Source organism: Poecilia formosa, unplaced genomic scaffold (genome assembly GCF_000485575.1).
Source record: "Poecilia formosa unplaced genomic scaffold, Poecilia_formosa-5.1.2 Scaffold66, whole genome shotgun sequence".
NCBI lineage: Eukaryota > Metazoa > Chordata > Actinopteri > Cyprinodontiformes > Poeciliidae > Poecilia > Poecilia formosa.
The window spans coordinates 2,308,014-2,327,499 of NW_006800005.1; the positions used below are offsets into that span (position 1 = coordinate 2,308,014).

Here is a 19,486-nt window from a genome sequence, read left to right on the forward strand (position 1 = left end):
TTTTTTACGGAAAAAAACCCCGAGAGCACCCTTAACAACGAACAACCGTAACTCCTGCAAAGGATGCTTAATTGTCATGAGCAGCTGTTCTAAAGCTAAAGGTTCAGGACTTGGTTCTAAAAATCTGTCCAATCACCAGGAAGACTCAACAAGCCGCATCTTCCTCTTGACTGTAGATGAGAAAATGCCCACGTCTTATTGCGTCCCTCGGGAAAGGGATGAATAAAAACGTCTTTAAAAAAAGAGAGAGATGTTGCTTCCCTCGTCGTACCGACAGGAAAGTGTGACGGTTCAACTGTGGCAAAAACAGAGCTCATGAATTTATGATCTATAAAGCTTTGATCTGCCCATTTTTTCCCCCTTGCAGCTACCCTGCTGTGTCATTTATATCGGACTGCAATGCAAATGCAAGATCCATACAATAAGATTTTACATCTTATGTAGGCAATTAGTATTTTTAGCACTGCAAGTATTGGACATTAAAAAGCTCGTCCAATCACTGTCATCCCAAATCCGGTCATTTGAAACTTGGCTACACTTGGTTCAGCCTTCCTTTTGTCTACTAAAACAGGTCAAGGCATGTTTTAACCTGTTCAAGACATTCGGTTTATTTTCAATTTATCTTTTTTACATCCCTGAGTAACAGCGTCTACAACACGGAAGGTTCTGGTGAGAGCTTCTTGGTAACACATTTATCACCGATAGGAAAAAGATCAGACTTTGTAGTTTCTTGCTAAACATTCATCAGTCAAATCTGATCACAATAGGCCATTTCCAGTCAGCAGCCATTTTCTCAATGCAGCTATTTTCAAAGTAATACAATTAGCTGATAGATGTGTAACTGTGCTGAAGTAAAAACGTCTCAATGCATCAACAAAATACAACGTTACAGATGACAACTTTTCCTTCTGTTTGCTGATTGGCCCTGGTGGAATTGTAGGAATCCACTTCAGTGGGAGAAAGGACAGACTGAGCTGTGAGGAGAGATTTGAAACTAGCAGAATTGCGCAGGAAGGCAATGGCAATGAGCTAACTCGTATCGCCTTTTTGGCTGAAATGTTTGCGTTTCCTGCGCGTGAAACTCTCGGATAATGCAATCTCCTGTAGTTTCTTTGAAGTGTGACACTTCTTTTGTCCTTCATTTATTCACTCTTGTAATTATTTTATATGATTTAATGGCCAGATACAAGAACTCGACAGAAAATGAGCACAAAAAAAGCAATTGGACCTTTGAAAGAACTTAACATAAAGGGGATACTAGTAGTTTAAGAGGACTTGAAATGATTACAAGAAAGTCCATCTCCTTTAAAGATGTTAATGAAAATTAGACGGGATTTAAACTTTGAACATCACAGTAGTATTTACTGAATTTAAACATTTGGCCTACATAGAGGTTCTTACCCTCCATCCAGACGCATATTTTCTACTTATAAAAGGCATATGAATTAAAAACGCCACTTTTCTCAGCTTAGGTTTTGTCAAGAAGCTCATATCAAAGCGCCATGAGCCCATGAGGAGGCTGAGTTAAAACCAGTCGGTCAGCTGTCAGACAGAAGAAGTAAATATCATCCCGCTCTACCATCACTTCCAACACAAATACCCACAGGATCCATGGGTATAGTAATCCAAGATGAAGGGTGCGCTCCACGAGCGCCTCTTTCTCTAAAGCAAAGCTAACACACAGTCTCACATCTGAACGGTAAACCACAGTGGTCGTTTGACCAACACAAGCCCCCCTTCAAAGAAAAATATACAGCCATCAAAGGTCACAAGTGTGCGTGTGTGTGTGTGTGTGTGTGCGTGTGAGGAGGGAAGGAGGGGACAGACTGGAGACAAGTTTGTTGCTCTCAGACTTCAGAAACTGTTTAGGAAAATACCAGAAAGTGACTTATTCAGAACAATGCTGGAAAATGTGAAATTGTTCTTCTTTGCGCTTCAGATCCAACGTTGGTTATTGTGTCTAGTTTCCTTCCTACCATTGTGTGTCCCGGCAGGCTTTCTGAGCAACGTTGTTTCAAGCATTAAGAAAATAATATGTATTCAAAGACCCACTATTATGTTGTTTTGTTACGTTTTTAATTTAAAGTGATCGTCATTTTTACATAAAAAGTTATTTAATGATTTTTTAGGTAATTATAATGACGCTCCAGAGTATTCACCGCCCTGACAGATTTAGATTTAAATACATGTTGTGATTTGACGAGCATGTGGCCCAACCAAATCCCTGACTTCAAGCCAACAGAAAATTTGTGAAGTGAGCAAATGGAGGCCGTCCAACCTCAAAGACTTTGAGCTTATTGCAGTAGGTGGATGTTCAAAAATACCAGAGGAAATATGTTTACAGAGCCTCAGCAATTAATCGCATTTTTGTAATGCCAATCAATTTTTTTCATACTAATTATTGAGACATGTGTAACTATAGATACATATTTTAAATCTCCATGAAAGCAGATCATTTTTTTTCTTCCCAAAATCAATACCACCTCTGAATGAAAATGGCTTCATATTCAAAATCTGGCAGGACTATGAGCTGCTGTACATGCGGCAACAAATCATCAGCTTAAAACATTCCAGGCCATATATTGTGCTGTTGCTCATCTAACTCTATAGATATCCTAGAGCGTCCCACATCTCCTTAAAGAAAACTTTTTAATTCTGCCCCTTTATTTACTAAAACAAATCAGAGTAAAGTTTTACTATATAATAAAGTTTTCAAGTGTGTTAAAAAATTATGTGCAGAGTAGAAGCATGCATGATTTTATATGTTAAATTAGACTTTAATGAGACAAAGAAATGTAAAAAAAAACAAAAAAAAAAAACTGAAATAGCTTGTTAGCCTTGAAGCAGGTGGCATCTTTATCACCAGCTGCTAACAGTCAGCCTTGCTGACGTGTCCTCTCAGTGCTACTATCATTATATCACAGTTTAAAAGAGCTGGAGGCTTCTTTAATGCTTTTTCTAAACGGTGTGGTTAGGTAACCTGATATACTTACTAATCATAGGAACTGCTTCATTTGTACACTCCAAACAAACTCGGCTAAAGACTTGGCTTTTGATGATTGACATTTTAACCGTTTCATGTTCTCTTGAGTTAGTTATTTTTTGCACTTTGGAACATTGAAACAAACTTATTTTACTTGCTTAAACAAGAGTCTCATGATCATAAAGTTCAGGCTCGAAGGGCTCTCCTTCACCTTTAGGATCCATGATTGTAGCATGCCGACCACAAACGACAGAACTGCACGACAAGCGTAAACTTTGACAAGGATTATCGTGCCGTTTTAATCGTGTGGGATCCTGCTTAACAATGAACCAATGTCTATGATATAAATTACTTGCCCTTTGATCAATAGGTTCTTGTAATGTTAGGCTTCTTAATCCCCAACAGGATGCTGTTCCTGAAAATGCCCCGGCAAGCCGTCTTAAAGGAGAGAAATTATGATTGAAATGTTGAAATTTGACACAGAGGGAGTCTCGGATCAAACGGAGAAGTAGACAGACAGGACACGGAAATGAAAGGGGGGCTGGGGGGGTGAAACACCGAGGCACAAGTGGTTATCTGATCTGCAGACAGGCCATCCCAATAAAAACCTTTTCTTGACACTGTTGCGTGTCATGCTATCCAAAATCTGCTCTCAAGGAGTTCAGAATGTATATCATTTTACTATCCTGTAGCAGGATTTTCTCTCTCTCTTTCTCTCTCTTTTTTTAAATCTGGATGTGGATTTATGACACTGGTTTGATTGTATATCTGGCTCAAGAAAACCCTGAGCTCGTGAAAAGCTGTGTAGGTGGTGGGCAGACTGAGCGGCCTTTAATAGAGCTGTGCCGCTCAGTTTAATACTTTTTATTTAACGCCGTATCCTGACAATAATAGAAGCTGTATAAACAGTATTAGACTCTTTCGCTTTCGCTCAACTCGCTCCCTTTGTATTTTTTTTTTAAAAGGTCAGTGTTCTTTGTTAATTAGCAGTGACAATAAGTTTTTTTTTCTTCTACATGTTTCACTATCTAACCTTTCGTTTGAAATGATGAAATGCTAATCTACTGAGCGACTGCAGTGTGCTGGATGTGTAGAGAAATGTTTGGCTCCGAGCCTTAAAACAGATGTTCTCGCAATGACATAATTTCTCACTAAAAAAAAAAAAAGTAGTTTGAGTCAATTCAATCTACTGGAGAAAGAATTGCATGATTAGAGATATTCATTTTTTAACAAAATCATCTCACGACTTGTATTTAAGCTACTAAAGCACAATGAGCAGAGCAATTTGTGGAACTGCCAAAAAGCTTGAGGTTTAACACGTCTTCATAGAAAACACTTAACGTTTATCTAGATACCAGGCGGCTTTTTAAACCTACCATCACAAACATAATGATGCTTTTTGCTAAAATCTCCTGGGACTTTAGCGGATAAGATTGACCAAAGCACTGGAGTGTTTATTGCTCATTTTTAATAAACACACCAGATGGGTTCAGGTTGAAACAAACGGATGAATATGTTGGAAAAAAAAAAAAAAAACACTGTATGGTAGAGAAATTGTGTTACTGTCAGTAAAGCCGCATAGAAACAGAGGACCCAAAGTTTTTTTTTCTTTTCCTAACTGAATTTATGTATTGCAAAAAATGTTCATTTGTAAAATTTAGAAATTATAAGATAGTTTTGTTCTTTAAAATGATGTTCAAAATAGCAGGCATACGAAATAAAATTCACATAAAAAAATACATAAATAGTTAATGTGTTAAAAATAAATTATGTGAAATAATAATAAAAAAAACATTAGTTGTATCCTCGGTGATATGAAGTAGCGCAGCGCTGTAACGTATCACGTTAGGTGTTTTAATTGTATATTTGTCAGATAACCGATCAGGCGAATATTTAAAAATGATATCAAGCCTCCTCTTAACACAATTCTCTATACAAATCACATCAAACATAACAGCAGCTAAATTTATTGAGCATTGAAGCATACGGAGTAGTTTGCTGCTGACGCATTTCTATAACTGAGTTACATCACCACATGAAGGTCTGACACGGTTACCAAAACGTGTCGACTAATTTTCTTGTACGAAGGACGTTTTAGGGAGAGAACTTTTCATGTTAAATGACAAATTTCAGACAAGCTACTTATTGTATTCTTAACTGTCACTGTATAATCAATTTCATGTGTGAAAGAAACTCCGTTAGCTAGCGTTCCCAAACGGTCGCTCTCCACCCGAGGGGCTCCACATCCTCAGTCCAGTCTGGCCCATCTGAGTCCCAAAACGCGATTTCAACAGAAAACCTGCAGGGTTGGCTCAGCAGGAGGTAGCATAAGACAAGCCTGAAATTTCCAAGCTGCTGCTGCTACAACAGATGGAATTATTTTTTTTTATTATTTTCAACGTATCTTTACAGGGATGCCAACAAGTTTGTCAGCAATGGTAAATTAAAAAAAAAAAAATAAAATAAATAAATATCCAGTCATATTTAGATTTTAAACTTGGCAGACAGAAAAGATTCTCTGAGTCGCAGGTGTGCAGCTCTCCTGGAAAGTCTTACTTTCTTTTATCTATATAACATATCCACGGCAAAAAAAAAGAAAGAAAGAAAAAAAAAACTGTCTAAAAATTCTGCTGCCAAGATAAAATTGGATGGATTTAAAGCATTGTAAAACTCGGTTATGTTGCTATGGTTGCACCACCGGTAGCAGCAGCTTTTTTGTGTTTCACACCCTCCAGGAATGCCCAGGTAAAGTGAAATGAAAACGAATGCAGGGCACTTTTCTGCACTCGAATAATTACACCTGAGTGACAAATAAGTAGGTTTTTTATAACATCCATTAACTCAGTGCAATACAGTTCCAATTGGCAGAATTAAGAAAAATAAAAAAAATAAAAAAATCAGAGTGGGGTTGAATTTGTGTTTAAGAGGGACTTTTGACTGTCCTCTGTCAACAAAACTGCACTAGCCAAGAAAAAAAAACAAAAAAACATTCAACCCACGATGCTAGTTCATTTTCAAACACTAAGTAGATTTTGAATTGGTGGGGAAGGACAAACTGTATTAACTGGGCTCTCAGCACCAATGCAGGTCATGGCTGCACTGTGAAAGTGGCATTAGTGAAATTGGACCCTTGAGGTTTTATATAATGCTGTTTTCCATCCGTGATTATACGCACGCACACCTTGGGACAACAGACATCGCAGGGGTCACGCCGGATATCAATGACCGCAGCCCCGGCAGACCCGGATGCGAGAGCGTGCGCTTTGTTTGACCGGTGCGGACGTGTGTACGCCTGCTGATGCCCATGCATGCCGTTTGTGTTATTGTGTGAAGCCGTTGGTCTTTAATCCCCCAATCTGCTGAACCCTGGAAATCACTGCAGTCATCTGTCAGCCAGGTTGGAGTGGACACACACACACACACACACACACACACACACACACACACACACGCGCGCACGCGCGAGTACACGCGCTTCTGGATGCTAGTCATTTATTCAGCAAGGCCAACCTCATTTCAGCCTAATGAAGATTGATGCACCTCTTTCCGGGCCTCACAGGTGTTGCAGCAAAATGCATGTATAAATATGTAACCCACATAGAGGAAGAGAGACAAAGACGAAACACTGAAGCTAAAAGCTATTCACTGCCTAATAATACTCATGTGTGAATAAACAAAGCAGAGACGCACCGATCAATCGGCCAGAGATCGGAATCAGCTGGTTTTGGCAACAGCCGCTCTGATCAGTAATTGGCAGGGCAAATGGCGGGAAAAATCGGAATCCTTCTAATCTGTAAAAGGCGTTAAAACTAAAATCCGCCACCGTTTTTGGCAAATATATGTTTCAACTGCCTTTTGTATGTCTAAAGTGCAAGCATAAACCTCGCAATTCCTTCATCTCCTGCAGAATCCAAAACTGCCTCGATCGAAGATCTGATCTGTGGCGCTTTCTCTTTCCTATACAACATAGTTTAAAGAAAAAAAAAACAAAAAAAAACAGGTGGTCAAACTTTCTGGCTCAGGCCTGAATGAAAACCGAAAAGCAGAAACTCCTTAAGACGGCGGCAAAGAAAAAGCCTGACTGGCACGTTACTGGAGCAAACACCTTCTGAGGACACACCAGATCTGCAGCATTTAAGGTAATCCTGTTTATCAACTGTGAATGTCCACCTCAGACATGAACCCGTGGCGCTCCGGGTCTTTAAGTCGAGTCTAAACATAGTGGCCCCATTAGCGCGTATATGTGTGTGAGCGTGTCTGCGTCCGTGTGCGAGTGCCAAATAGGACACCCTGAGGGCTTGTCTGGAGATTGCGGTTGACACGGCCTGCTGCTCTCCAGTGTGAGCTCCTATTAGCACTTAAGACTGCATATGCACACACAGCACACCGCCCGCCACGATTAGCACACCTTACCGATTAGAGGGGGGAAAAAAAACAACAACAAAAAAAAGACTCAAAGCGGGAGGTGGCCACGTTTGGACGGGACATATGGCTCGAGGGCAACATTTGTTTCCAAACGCGTGTGTTTAAAAATCTCCCAGCAGTGACCGCATGCAAATCTTAAGAGCTTTTCACTTCCATTTTGATTCCTATAGCTCCTTCAAAAGTTCAACATGAGAAGGTATGGAAAGAAGGGGGTGTGGGGGGGATCAAAGGGAGTTAGAGATCACACAAGCGCAGACTGGCTTGAAGAGAGCTCAAGGTGGAGGAAGAGATAAAGGGGCCGCAGAGAGAGAGAGAGAGGAAAGACTGTTCCAGCAAGATTGAAGTGTGAATTTCAGTGGGGCGTCTCATCATCAAGATCTCCGTGGCATCTGTGTGTCTGCGTGTCACAAGGTGCCAATGGCTGCCAGGCTCTAGCGTCTACAGCTGGTGTGTGGGCCTCAGCCTCTGACACCATGCATCCCGGCAAAAGTTTTTCTGTTTTTTTTATTCCTTTTCCTCCCTTGTGATTCCTAAAACTTTATGCTTGTGTGTGGCAATAAATCCTGGAAGAAGGAAGATGAACATACATATGATCAATGAATATTCATCCCAGAGTTAACGGCGTCCCGCAGTCTTATTTTCTACTGCAGCTTATGGGGGGAAAGAGAGGGTAGAGGAGAGGTGGAGGGGGGTGGGGGGGCTGCCAGCTGGGCTGTGGCTTTCTGCTTCTCAGTGTCACCAGAGAGAGAGGGAGAGAAAAAAACTTAGATCACGCACTGGAGGAAATAAATCAAAAGCAGAGCAAAACAGGCGCATCTGCACAGCCTTCATGTGTGATTTAACTCTACATAATAACTCTATAACGTTTCACAGTGAGTACAAGGCAGGGCAAAGAAAAACTAAATGACGCATGCAACATATTGCAAAGAGGTGAGCGGCGGCTTTGCGAGGGCGAGAAGGAAGAGTCAAGAACGGCGTCGGATGAGTTATCCGGGCAATTTCTGCCCAGAGATGCAACACACGGGCGTTGAGGTGTACGACATCCAGCTTTGCACCTGTTCATCCGTGTCCAAACCAGCTAGAGCAGAAGTTGTATTTATTTTTTTCACATTTATCTCCCTTTTGCTTCAGCATTTCTCATGAACGTCTTTCCAGAAGCTAATGACGGGAATGAGAACGCTAAAGTAAAGCATAAACTTTGACTTTTACGAGGATTATTAGCTCCAGCACTAGTTTTTTATTTTTTATTTTTAAGCATTTTGATGTCAAAACTTTCATCAGCAGAGTAAATCTTTCAGCTCTTGACTGAAAACCCACAGATCAAGCGAGTAAACAAAAAAAATCCCTATAAACATATCCTTAGGAGTATTGCTTGGCTCAAGTTATTTATCTAAAATAAATGTCTAATTATCTAGTTCTAAAAAAAAAAAAATAGCACATCAATATGTTTTATCTCCCAATGTTTCGTGCCGTTTTTATATCTGCTATTGCCGAAGGAGCTCCTGTTTAGTTGTGTATGGGGTGGGCTAAGGGGGGAGGGAGCATTGCCCAGGGCGCCAATTACACAAGAACCACCACTGCATTCTGCCGATTCAAACCTATGATCCACACTATAAATTATTAAACAAAACATTAGTTTTGAGCACATTTAGCTGGTCAGAGATTGAACGACTGAAGGATGCGTGCGATGCAATAGTAGACCGTCGGACGCAAGGCATGCCTCACGGAACACCTTGACCCTTAAGAGAACGCTGCGCTCTGGAATTATCCATCCTGCGCCTCCTCACATATTCCGTTTGATGAAATGTTGCGCAGATGCTCCAAAACAGACGCAAACGAAAACTCAGCTGCGCCTACTTTCCACTCTCTTGCCACTTTTCACACATTATTCCGCCGCAGACGCCGGCCGAGGAAATCCGCTGCGTCCGCCTGCGAGCGCAGCGGATACCCGCAGGAGGACCACAGCTGCTCTTCCGATGAAAGGCACCTCAATGTCACGGCTCCGCGCTGCGTGTCAGAGAGAACCCCCCACCCCTCCACCCCCGCTCCCCCCTCGCTGCACTCATGTGAGACCACAGAGCGGCATACAATCAAGCGGTGCGTAAGCATCGTTTCCATAGGAATATAGTTAAAAAAAAAGAGAAAAAAAAATATGTGACGTACCTGTTCGCGGCAATGTGCGGCACTCACCGCATAATCCTCCTTTCTTCAACTTCCAACTTTTTTTTCTTCTTCTCCTACCTCCCAAACCCCTCCTCCGATTCCTCGATTCGAGCCGCCGGGTGCTTGCCGCACGCACTTGTTCACTGAATACTTTTCTTTGCGCTGTCTGAGAACTGACGGAGGTGGCAGGCTGGAAGCCTGCGGTTCAACATGTCACCGGATTGCTGGAATCAGACGGAGCAATCCATTCCGCGGCGGAGACAGTGCCCGATGTGGCCAAAAAGCAGCTGCGCGCAAGGAAATCAAGATGAACAGCACTACTACTAATAAATAAAAGAGAGACACGTCTTTCCGTCGACTTTCTTCTGGAGTGGAGGATACAGCGGCGGGGGGCGCAGACGTGCATGCTCTGCAAGACGACTGATCGGCGGCGTGGGGAGGGGAGCAGGGATGGCTGCGCGCAGCGGAAACCAGGGAGCGACCATGGAGATTCGCATGCAGAGCGGAGAGCAATGACCGGGGCTCGCGGAGCGCGCGTTCACGGCCGAGACAAGTCAGTGGTCATTAACGGCCGAGTAATCCACTGTGGGCTGTCTGGCTGCAGCTGCATCCCTGCAACATGGCACGAAGGGGATCAACAGTGATTAAACACCTAAAGAGTCACCTAAATTGCGCTGCAGTCAATCTTTCAGAGGTCCCTTCCAATGAATCGACTAAATAGGATGCAATGATATGATGAAAGCATCGATATGACTGTTCATTAAATGTTCTACAGTTTTGTCGTACATAGACATCTATCGACACATACAGGAAGTTGTGTCTCCAAACATAGTTTTGGTGCTAAACCCACACTTTTTTTTTTTTTTTCTTGTACAAATTGCAGTAGATCCCAAAGTACCTGAGCTGCCTCTCTTGGCACTTAGAAGGACTGGTGGCCTTTAATTATTTGCAAGAAAAATTAGAGCAAATGAACCTTTACTGTTAAGCACCAGCAACATAAAAAATAAAGAGTTGATAAATTACACCGATCTTTGCCTCAACACCTAACCCAACTTATGCTTAAGGTTAGAATACCATACGAACGAATCCATTTGTGTTGCAACCTACCCATCAACCAGGACAGGAAAACTAGAAGATCCACCAAAAAAAAGAAGCATTCATCATAGAAACTGTAAAGAGTCTCCGGAGGGGCTGCAGAGAGCCTTAGCTCAGGTAGGCGAATCTGCAACCATTAGATGTCCACTTTACAAACGTTACCTTTTTTGCTCTGGAGAGCTCGGCCGCTTGGTGAGGAGGGAGTTTTGCCATTTGCATCAGGTGTGTACGATCAGGGACACGTCTGAAAGCTGCAGGACGCCAGAACTCAAGGACTGGAATTTGAGACCTTTGTCCTCAGGAAAGTCTGCCAATTTTACAATGAAATTGTGAGTTCTGATTGAGGGTCCCTGTAGCAGACGAAATATTTTTGCAAAGGTCATATCAATTACAGACTCCATTTGTCTTCCCAGCAACAGAATAGAGTGAGTTCTGGAAGGGTGAAATCTGGCTGCTTACAAATAACACGGACAATTAAAACTCATAACAAGTTGTTTGTTCAAAAACTAATTAAATAATAAATGTATTTTTTATATAAATGCCCAATTTTATTCTTGAGTATGACCACATGCATAACAAAAGCGACATTAATCAGGTGCATGTGTTAGTGCCTGTGTGTGCAAAAAGAGATGTGTTTTTTAAAATGTACCTATTTGTTTCTGCTTTGGCTACATGTTTCATGTGGCCATGTTGGATTCTGAAGACAAAGATGCTGAGAATCAAATAGTCTTTTTTTAAATTCTGACGTCTAGAGAGCCTCTTAATTTGGAAACATGCAATTCTCTCTCGGAACTCGTGATCCAACCAATCACGAGGTGCAGCTTGGTTTTCATAATACAAAAATAAATAAATAAATAAAAAATATATATATATATATATATATATATATATATATATATATATACACCATGGACTAAATACCAAATATAAACTAAAGACCAAATCTTTCTGTTACACTGTTTTAAAATGCATATCAGTCAAGATATTTTAATAGATGAATAAAGATAGTTTTTGGAAAACCTATCTACTTGTCCACCAGAAGACAACATTTTTTCTCCTGTCCTTTTTAAATGGAACATTTTGAACATGGGCTCATATCTTAAAATTAGATATGAGCAAAAAAAAACAACAACAAAAAAAAAAAAACTTTTGTTTCTTTTGTAAATTGCAATTATAAGGTTTATTAAGAAATAATTTATTTTTACTTTAAAACAAAAGCAAACAATTTCAGGGTCTGCAAAACCCTCAGGGACCTTTCCACTGGTTCAGTGAGCCGCTGCTAAAGTCCAGCCTTGGGCACATCAGATAAGTTCCAATCTTTCACATTTGTTTTAAGATGCTGCAGCTGCCTCGGCACTGCCTAATAGAAAAGTTTAATCTTACTTTAATAGAGCTTGAACATGCCTGCTTTGGGTGTTATTGCCCTCCTTATATGGCTTAGCTCCCATTACGGTGGTCGCTTTTTAAACAGTGCACCCACTGCACTGCAGGCTACCGCTCGCATTAGCACAGTGCCTAATGGGCTTTCTCTGTATTAGCAGCAATAGAAAGGTGCAATAACAGAGGCATGCAATTATGCACAATAACTAGGGGAAACATTGTTAGCAGTTACCCCATTGCCTCGCACTCTCCAAGCTGTAAATGCATATTTCCCAGTGGAGGTATGATAATAACGCCTGGTTATTTGAAAACACCTTGTAAGGAGAACCTTGTGGCTCTTTTGATAAAGATTTCATTTCAGAAGCATTTTTATGCATAACTGGGGATTGGCAGGGGACTTAAAGCTCCCCCCACCCCATTTGGCTTTATTTATTTATTTTACTCGTTCATTTTCTCCCTCTCTCTGGCAATCCATCACGCTGCACGCCGCTGATTCATTGATTGAGACCAAAGGAAAAAAAAAGGATACTGGGTTGTAATATGTAAGTACAATCTGAAAGACCTCCAGATGGCACGCCTAAATCCTGAGAGCAGGGTGAAAGGAGAGAAGGAAGGAAATCACGGGATCTCCAGAGGGCAACACAGGTGCAGAATGAGATGAAAAATGCAGATCAGGGGAGGCGTTGCTGAACTGCTCTAAAGTTCCTAAGCGATGGAAGAAAAAGAGGCACCACCGACTTGGACTCCTGGCGCTCATCCTTCATCGTGATCATGTAGGTTGTCGAGGGATGTGCAGTTTCACCAAAGTGTCCTCTGGGCCACAAACCGTATTATCACGAATCAATAATAAGACAAAACAGAGAGGCACCTGATCATTTGCCTGAAATGGATAGTTCAGGTTTGTCGACGTCGGGTTCTGCGGGAGTTGTGCCCTGTGAAAGTATTAACGTGCGTTTAACCTCGTCACATTTCGCAGGACCACGACGTGAACTTCATGTGACAGATCGACATCAAAGTGTCATGTGAAAGGAAAATGATTCGTGGCTCCTGTGGTGTTGTGTTTGGGATTACCCCACTTAACTTCAGGATTCGTAAATAAAATCCAGCACAGTCAAATGCCTTTAGCATTCCCTATGAAATACAGTTTTCGTGGAGGCCATTAAAGATTTTCTGGAGAACGTTACCGAACAAAAACCATCACGATGTCAGTGATACATGGAGGTTTATTGTTTTCTTTGTCCTGTTTTGCCAATCTGAAGCGTCATTTCAGCTGGCAAAAAGAGAAGATCTCGCCGACAATTCTGTGCTATATAATTATTTTTCATATAAACGAAAATAACCGAAGGCAGAAGTTATTGGACATATATCTGCGCGGTGGCAGAGTTGAGACACGAAACGCCGACTTGGTTAATTTGTGTGTTTTAATATCAAGCCAAAAATTTATGAGGTGAGTTATTCCCAGCAGTCTGATGGTGGATAGCGCCTGCCAGAGGGATAATGAGTAAAAGATTTATCACAATTGTTTATCACTGCAGTTCTCAGCAAAACACATTCGCATTAGGTAGGAAAAACATCTGAAGTCTGAGATCCAAATCTGATTTCCATGGTGTGGCAAAAGACCATATTTTATTCTCTTTAAAAAACACACACACACACACACACACACACACGCACACACACACACACACACACCTGCTTTTTCTTGTTCATAAGGTCTCATTTGCATTACTGGCCAACCAAAGACCAAAGATCAACTCCCTGCTCCCTGCTGATGAAACTCCACACAAACTCGCCCTGGTTGATGCTAACTACTACGCTGCAGAGCAGCTGGTACTTGAACCACATGTTGTGTTTCTTTAGCTTTCAAATGTGTATGTTTTGTGGATTGGGTTAATGGAAAACTCTGTACAACATCTGTAAAAAAAAAAAAAAAAAAAAAAGCGAAGCAGATGGGAATAAATCTGTGCAGACTTGATGTTTTCTGCTTTTCTTTGAGGAGCTTTGGATGCACAGGTTCTCTTGCACACTCCAGCGTACTCTCAAAATCCAAAGATGATCTGCTTTTTTCTGCGGATTAAAACTGACCTCTAAAATCGAATGAGTGCACATCTCTGCTCTTCCTTCTCCATCTTGGTGTTGCAAGTAAGCTATTAGTCAAACTCCTGTTGACAAGGGTTGAGATGCACTTGCAGAATTGCTAATTTGGGTAAATTATGCAGAGAAAAAAAAACAACAAAAAAAAACCTGACCTAGTTTCATTTGTTTCTCTTCCCAGCTGTCATTCCCCTTTTTTCTTGTTCTCGGTTTTTTTTTTTTTTGGTTGCAATAATCGATGAATCATCAAATTTGACCCTTGAATTAATCTCCTCTCAAGAGCGCTTATGAGGAAAACATAGTTCTGGGGCAAGTTGTAAAAAAAATTTTTTTTTTTTTTTTTACATGGAGATGTGTGAGCTGACCTTTCTCCATTATGAGCCAATATTAGCGTGAGCCGTTATAACCTATCAGAGCATATTGCTTAAAGCCCCAGCTGAGGGCTCTTTGAACCACAGCGCTATCTCTTAATATCACAGACTGCAGAAACTCAGAGAAGACGTTTTTAACCCTGTGCAATGTCTTCTCTTGCACACATGTTCCACTCACTACAAGCCGCGGTTCCGGTCTCCATGGTTAACTCTCGGAGCAGCCGGTGTTTGTTATTGTGCATGCGAGCCTTTTCTGGAGCCGAGAAGAAGACGCATTGTACTGTTAATTACATAATCAATTTGATTAATTCTGAAAATGCAAATTAGCTAATTAAAAGGACCTGGACTTATAGAATTACCACTGATTAGCTGGCTAAGCACTCCTGCTGCCCTCTGGATACACCCTTATTAAGCTACATTTACTGTGTCTTTCTCAGCATGGCAATGGCACAAAACATGAATTCAAAATAGTCACAAAAAATATAAATTATAGGAAAACCTAATGCACAGTAGGTTTCCAGTTTACCAAAACGAGCAAAAAAACCAAGTGTACTATTCAAGGGTTTATGGGGGCAATATCTTTGGGCGAACAGTCTCTGTGCTAACCTTTATTGCTCAAAACAAAAACAAAAAAAGAAGAAAGAAGTGATTTGAAACCATATTAGCAAGCATCTGCTCATTCTTTCCTGTAGTATTTTTCCCCAAGTCCATCAGCTTATTTGGCTCCTCATTAAAAAGCCCAGAATTTATATTTCCACCCTCGAAAATCCCTTCACCCAGCGCTTTGCCGCTGTTGCATGTTGGGGGGTAACAGGTAGATCAGGGAGAAGAGAAGAGGGCGGCGGAGGAAAGCGAGGGAGGTTGGCTTGAGCTGGCACAGAAGTCGAAAGATATTACATCAATTAACAAGTGTGAGGAGTGGGGGAGGAGGAGGAGGGGTTAAATGAGCACTTAAAGAACATATGAGGGGAAGGGTACGCGTTTTTATGCCTGTGTGACTCGCTGCGTCCGTGTCTGCACCTCGGTACGTGTGTGAATATGTGTGTTTTGGAGGGAAGCATTAGATCAGCGGGAGTCTAGCAGCTTACTGGCGGCTTACAGAGCAGCAGGGGGTTTGAGGCAGGGGGTAGCAGAGGAGGACAGGATGGGGGGCAGGGGAGGAGGAGGCGAAGACATGAGAGAAAGGAAGGGGGGGGGAGGGACGCTGGAGGGCTAACAGAGGAATAGGGCACAGCTGGTTTTTAATTGAGTCTCCTTCTCTACTTCAGTGAGTGTATGTGAGTGCGCAGAAATACACACTTATTTTTACTCAGCAATTTCCCAGCTGATGGCTTAAAAAAAAAGACTTCAGACTTCTGCGTGGTAGGAGCTTTCAGAGAGAGAGAGAAAAAAAACATTCTCATGTGCATGTGCATGGTTTTTAGTTAGTTTTAGCTGAGACATAAATCTCTCCACCAATAGAAGCATCTTGGCATCATTTTGTCAAGCAAAGGCAGATTCTCTGCAGCTACACTTTATACTTTTATAGGAAATTGGGAGAATCTGTGTCACAAATTCAACCTTTTCTTTTTGGTCCACACATTGGGTCAATCGGTTATTTCATGAAACAAATCGCATTTTGTCATTTCTGGGTGGGGGGGTGAGTTTGCAGCTCTGACAGAAATGGGCCAAAGAATGAAGACGCAGCTTAGTGCATCCGGCCACTTCACCATTGTTACAGGCAAGTAGCCAAAACAGTATCTCGCACAACAGCTCAGAGGTCCTATATTTCCATGAGAGAGGATTCTTTTTTCTTCGACTGAAATTTTTTCTCAACCGAAAGTAGGATTTTAATAAGAAGAAACACCAATCTCGTTGGAGTTTAAAAGCGAAAGCAATTACAGACTGAGCTCTAATGAACCACTTTTGAGTCAAAATTACAGACTCGTTTTGCTTTCCGATGACAAATACTTAATGTGAGCAAAGAACTAGAGGAGAGATTAAAAGAGATGTAAATGAACTGGTAAAGGGCAGGAAGAAAATGACTTAAGAGCAGGGCTGCACAATATATCACAAATATATCACCATTACAGTATTCATATTGTGGAAGACTGGAGTGCAATAACTGTGGGACAATATATTCAGTGTTCTGAACTTGTTAATGCAATCTTTGCTTGTTGGACAGTCTTATGGCTGCAGATGTTCACGGCGGTCACAAACGTCATTGCTCAAAATGCTAAAGGTCAGGGTGACAGAAGCACAGATGGGAAAAAAGAAAAGAAGAAAATAAGCACAAGGTGTGTGCTTTAAGCGTGGCACTCTTTAGTATTTGTGATGGCCTTTTTTGAAGTAAGAAAGAAAGAAGGTTTTGAGATGCCCTGTTGTGTTGACACAGTCGGCTAACAGCACTAGCTAAGAAAAGCGCTGCAAGAGTTTTAGCTATAATTGTTTGAGAGGCAGAACTCAGGATTTTTATGAAAAAGAAAAAAAAAACCTCACTGACAAAGTGACAAATAAGATATATGTTGTTTGGGATGGAAAGTGCCACAATGACGATGATTGTCGTTAGCGATGGTAAAGTTAGCATCGAGTGTGATCCTACTGTTTGGTGCTGACTGGATCAAAAAAAATATGTGTATGTAGGTGTTTCTTGTCAAGCATAACCCAAATCAAGAGGACATAGTTTATGCAAATATGTAGAACATACAGCCAATATAAATTTAGGTAATTACTATGCAAATTGGCAAAGCTAGGCCTAACTGTGAATACATAACTCCGACCATTAGACGGCCTCCACACGAGGTTAGCAGTAAACAAAGTAAGAGAGCAGAATGGTGAGCAGCAAAGCCATTCCTGTAGAACCTTTTACAGAATGAGGTTCTGAAGCAGCTGAACCGCCACCACAAACTTCTGTTACCGTGTGTAAACCATTTGGGGTGAGAGGTCAAAGACTGGACGACTATGTCAGCATTTTTACAAAAGAAGCGTAATACCTACCTATTTGTTTCGCTCAAATGTATGGTTCCTCAAAAATGACAAATTAAAACAGGAGTTTATCTTTAAGTATCTACAGCATCGTTACAGTCTGTGCAGTTTTACAGTGATTGTGCTGCACAACATAAGAAAAGAACCACCAATCAAGCAACTTACTAAAACCTCTGATTCAAATTAAAGCACCGTGTTAGAGTCTTACTTGCATTAACGCACCTTCGGTCTGTGAAATGTTTTCATTTATTTGTAGAAAAATGTGCCCGTTCCTGAGACTAAACCTTGCTAATGTTTTCGTTCTGCAAACTAGAATAAGAATTAGTCTAAATGAGTAGCAATGAGGATAAATACACCAGCTAAAGTTTTGTGAAATTAATACTTTAGCAGAGCAGCTGCCATGTCAGCCTTTGTCACTGATGCAATTTGTGCCTTTGTGTAGCAGCTTTGAAATTACCCACTTAAAGATGAAAAAGTAGCAATTCTATTTCAATGTTTATTCCAGTGATAAAAATGTGATATTAGGCAGCAAGAGGAATTTGCCATATGTACAATAACGAAATGTTTTAAAAGCGAGTCTCTTTGTGAATAAAGAAATGCATATTGCCTTTCACAAACCCCAGCTTTACAGTGGTAAGTAGGGACGTATAGACACTATTATAACTGCATTTGCCAGGTTTTTTTTTTTTATGAACTTCATCAAGTCACTTTTCTTTTAAATATAATTTAAAACTGCAGTTCGTTTCTGCTTGGTTGGCTCCATTCAGTACATCCAATTATGCACCAGCTATTCCTCCTCCACACGTCCTACAGCTGTGCTATACCCAGTTTACCAAAAAAAGATCATTTCCTTGTTTGATAATGTTCAAATGATAACACATTTGTATTTAGTAAGTATATTATATACACTCTGAAAATATACCCACAGATTTTCTAAGTATCTTTAGGCCTGATGGAAGTGTCAGTAGAGCAAGGATACTTAAAAATGTAAAACTGTTCTTTATTTTTTGTTTGTTACACCAGCCAAGTCAAATTGTATGGAATAGGACCTCAGCACCTGCAGGAAAAGGGTAGAGATGTCACAGATAAAGAGGATATTTTAGCCATTTAACCACTTTTGGTTCATCTGACCTGCAGGAAACAACAACACTAACTTATCCCACAAATGTCCGTCTTCTAGATTGAAAAAAAAAAGAATCATTCACAGCAGCGAGGGTGCACATTTAACCAGCTTTTTACCAGCACCATGCCAATGAGTTTAAACTGAGCCACATGTACTTGTTGTACCCAACATCCTTCAATCCAAATGTCAAAACAGCTAATCTACGGCCTGAAACCCATGTCCCCGATGTTGTGGTGTATTTCTGACTTAAAATTAGTTGAAGTAACTTAAGTATTGATGATTATTATCACCATTCCTCAGCCAGTACCTTTTGAAGGCATAAAAACTGAACATTGGCCAGAGAGGAGATCGAATAGTTGCAGATTCTCACGCAATTCAATTTGCTTTTTGGACATTTACCATTTTTTTTAGTCAGTTCTGTGACAGGTTATTCACAGAATAAGCAAGTACTAAACAAACTTTGTACTTACTTCAAGTCACTGGGTTAAGCTTTTGTAACCAACCCTAATTATTACACTCTGAAAACTAATAAAGAGCATCAACCCTCTTTAAAAGATCCTTTCTGTTCATCCCAGATTAAAAATGTAGTCTTTACACTGGTCATATTTTTTCTTTTTTCTACCTTTTTTTAGCCTTGGAAATTATTTTAAGATATAACACTATAATGTTTTGGTAATTAGGTAATCATTTGACACTTAATTAATGACAATAAAAACAATCGAAAAGCACAAAAACAGAATGTATGTTGTCAGGCAGCATCCCGTGAAAAGCAGCAGATTCTGCAAACGTGTTGCCGAGGAATATCAAGGTCTTCGGTTTACATTAGGAAAACACAGAAATGGCTAAAAATGTTGTCCCACAAAACAAGACTTTTCGACTCTTGGTGTG

The 19,486-nt window shown here is 40.7% G+C and overlaps 1 protein-coding gene across 1 annotated transcript in view; it reads right to left on the reverse strand.

Annotated features, from left to right (window-relative positions):
• Positions 1-10,078, reverse strand: part of tenm2a (teneurin transmembrane protein 2a) — a 296,883-nt gene extending 286,805 nt beyond the window's left edge. The window contains exon 1 of the mRNA XM_016672797.1: positions 9,572-10,078. The gene's annotated coding sequence lies outside the window, so the exon portion shown is untranslated. The remainder of the gene's footprint in view (positions 1-9,571) is intronic.
• Positions 10,079-19,486: the final 9,408 nt, after the last annotated feature.